Source organism: Amphimedon queenslandica, unplaced genomic scaffold (genome assembly GCF_000090795.2).
Source record: "Amphimedon queenslandica unplaced genomic scaffold, v1.1 AMPQUscaffold_13013, whole genome shotgun sequence".
In the NCBI taxonomy this organism is placed as follows: Eukaryota; Metazoa; Porifera; class Demospongiae; order Haplosclerida; family Niphatidae; genus Amphimedon; species Amphimedon queenslandica.
Window position 1 is genome coordinate 52,505 of NW_003546751.1, and position 3,369 is coordinate 55,873.

The window sequence follows — 3,369 nt, forward strand, 5'->3', positions numbered from 1 at the left end:
AAATTTCAATATTTCATTGAAAGTGGGAGTGGCCGAAAGAAAATAAAATGGCGATCAGCACATGGGAATCAGAAGTCATGATTTTTCTACTTTCTAGCGACAAGATAAAGCAAAAAAACTGTCCAAAGACTTCTCCATCTGCATGAAAAAGTTACAGGTCCAATTAAGTAACTATGAAACTCCTTTTTGTTGAGATAAATTGTGAAACTCACAAATGTCTCCTTTGCACTGACTGCACTAAACTGCCCAGCCTTTTATTATCTTATGGCTATTTTAAAGTCAGTGTAGCAAGGCCTAAAGTAAAAAACAAGTGAAAAGTTTTCTAGCAGTAACATAAGCTTGAGATTCTGTTTTTTCCCAGCTAATATTTTACGAGGCTGAGCCCTTGAATGTTCTACATTGTTTCTAGTTATTATTATTATTCGGGCGAGCCTGAGCGAGCCCCACGTAAAGGACACGAGTATGTTTGTTTGTTTGTTTGTTTTACACATACGTCACTCCTATTTATCCGTATGAAAAAATTTCCACTTTTTAATAAACTTAATAATCTTCATTGAAAACGGCTGTGGTCACAGTAAAATAAAATGGTGGCTGAACTTGCAAGTCACTGAAGTCCTGCTATCCAAGTGCAGCAAGCCAGCAACTGCCAGCAAGGAGGGCTAAGAAAGCAGATGTGCCATGTTCTTCATTGATGTAAATAACTTTGATCAAGTCACAGCTAGGCAGAGACAGCCTGAGGCTCTGAGCTAACTTGCAAGAAGCCAAAAACTACATTGCTATATCATTTGTGCAATGACTGGTTGAGCTGTTTTTAATGCTATAAGTAAGGTAACTTGAATTACTGCAGACATTACAAAGGTAGATCATCAAGAACTATGTCTATCAAGTTCCTTCTGAGGATGCACCCAATTCTAATTCTATTCCATTGAAGAAATTTTTATAAAATTGTTTTTTAAACTATTTTATTAGTAACAATGCATGCACTTTTCAATTTAGATGTCTTTGTAGTAATTGTTCTGTTAGGCCTTTTTCTTCTAGCTTTTCTAAATTTTAATAGTTCTATAACCCTAGCCCTCTGTTAATTCAGTGAGACCTTTAAGATACCTCTCTTTTCTATTTTGATTCCATCTCACCTCTGTTGTCACTATTCTTATAAAGTTATTATTATTATTATTGTATGCACATTGCTTTGCTTGCTTAGGCTCGCCCCTTTAATGTTTTACATTCGTCTAGTTATTATTATTATCATCATTATTAGTTACTCGTACACAAAGAGAGGGTCAGAATGATACAATAGTACAGTACAAAAGAGAAGTTCACCAGGTAATTAAATTTTTGTTGTTGTTATTGTTATTATTATTATTTTTATTATTATCATTATTAGTTGCTCGTACACAAGGAGAAGGTCAGAAAGATAGTACAGTACAAAAGAGAAGTGCAACAGGTAATTAAATTGTTGTTGTTTTTGTAGTTATTATTATTATTATTATTATTATTATTATTAATATTATTATTATTATTGATAGTTATTCGTACACAACGTGAGAGTCAGAAAGATTGTACAGTACGAAAGAGAAGTGCACCAGGTATCTAAATTATTGCTCTTATTATTATTATTATTTTGTTGTTATTATTGTTATTTGTTACTTGTTATCAAATAGAGGGTCAGAAAGATAGTACAGTACAAAATGGAGTGCAGCAGGTAATTAAGTTGTTGTTATTATTATTATTACTATTATTATTATTATTACTATTATTATTGTTATTTTTATTAGTTAGTTGTACACAATAAGAGGGTTAGAAAGATACAGTAGTACAGTACAAAAGAGAAGTGCACCAGGTAATTTTTGTTGTTATTGTTATTATTATTCTTATTATTATCAGTATTAGTTACTTGTACACAAGGAGATGGTCAGAAAGATGGTACAGTACAAAAAAAAGTGCACCAGGTAATTAAATTGTGTTGCTTTTGTAGTTATTATTATTATTATTATTATTATTATCATTATTAGTTACTTGTACACAATGTGAGAGTCGGAAAGATTGCACCATAAGAAAGTGAAGTGCCCCATTTAACTATATTATTGTTGTTATTTATTATTATTATTATATTGTTATTATTGCTATCAGTTACTCGTTAACAAAGAGAGGGTCAGTAAGATAGTACAGTACAAAGGAAGAGTGCACCAGGTAAAGTTGTTGTTGTTATTATTATCATTATTATTATTATTATTATTATTGTTATTATTAGTTCTTAGAATGCAAAGAGAGGGTCAGAAAGATACGGTAGTACTGTACAAAAGAGAAGTGCACCAGGTAACTAAATTTTTGTGGTTGCTATTATTATTATTATTATTGTTATAATGATTATGATTATTATTATTTTTATCAATATCAGTTGCTCATACACAAGGAGAGTGTCAGAAAGACAGTACAGTACAAAAGAAAGTGCATGTAGTAATTAAATTGTTGTTGTTGTTGTTATCATAATTATTATCATTATTAGTTATTCATACACAAGGAGAGGGTCAGAAAGATAGTACTGTGGAAAAGAGAAGTGCACTAGGTAATTTAATTGTTGTTTTTGTTATTATTATTATTATTATTATTATTATTATTATTATCATTATTAGTTATTCGTACACAAAGTAAGAGTCAAAAAGATTGTACAGCACGAAAGAGAAGTAAACCATGTAACTAAATTATTGTTGTTGTTATTATTATTATTATTATTATTGTTATTGTTATTAGTTACTTGTTAACAAAGAGAGGGTCAGAAAGATAGTACAGACAAAAGAGGAGTGGACAAGGTAATTAAGTTTTTGTTATTATTATTATTATTATTATTATTATTAGTTACTCATACACAAAGTGAGTGTCAGAAAGATACAGTAGTACAGTACAAAAGAGAAGTGCACCAGGTAATTAAATTGTTGTTGTTATTGTTGTTGTTGTTGTTGTTATTATTATAATAATTATTATTATCATTATTAGTTATTTATGACTCAATTTGAGAATCAGAAAGATTGTTCAGTACGAAAGAGAAGTGTACCAGGTAACTAAATTATTGTTTATATTATTATTATTATTATTTTATTTTTTATTATTGTTATTAGTTACTTGTTAAGAAAGAGAGGGTCAGAATAATAGTACAGTACAAAAGAGGAGTGCACCAGGTAAATTAAGTTGTTGTTGTTGTTATTATTATTATTAATATTGTTATTATTATTATTATCATTACTAGTTAATTGTGCACAAAGTGAGAGTCAGACAGATTGTATAGTACGAAAGTGAAGTGCATGAGGTAACTAAATTATTGTTGTTGTTATTATTATTATTATTATTATCATTATTGTTATTGGTTACTCT

General features: G+C 29.3%; 2 long non-coding RNA genes across 2 annotated transcripts in view; both read left to right on the forward strand.

Annotated features, from left to right (window-relative positions):
• Positions 1–1,536: 1,536 nt before the first annotated feature.
• Positions 1,537–3,369, forward strand: part of LOC109585764 (uncharacterized) — a 3,751-nt gene continuing 1,918 nt past the window's right edge. Inside the window, exon 1 of the long non-coding RNA XR_002186647.1 lies at positions 1,537–1,586. This is a non-coding gene — a long non-coding RNA (uncharacterized LOC109585764). The remainder of the gene's footprint in view (positions 1,587–3,369) is intronic.
• On the forward strand, positions 2,993–3,298 carry LOC109585763 (uncharacterized). The gene is made up of 3 exons (XR_002186646.1): positions 2,993–3,055; positions 3,117–3,176; positions 3,245–3,298. It is a non-coding gene; the product is annotated as an uncharacterized LOC109585763 (long non-coding RNA).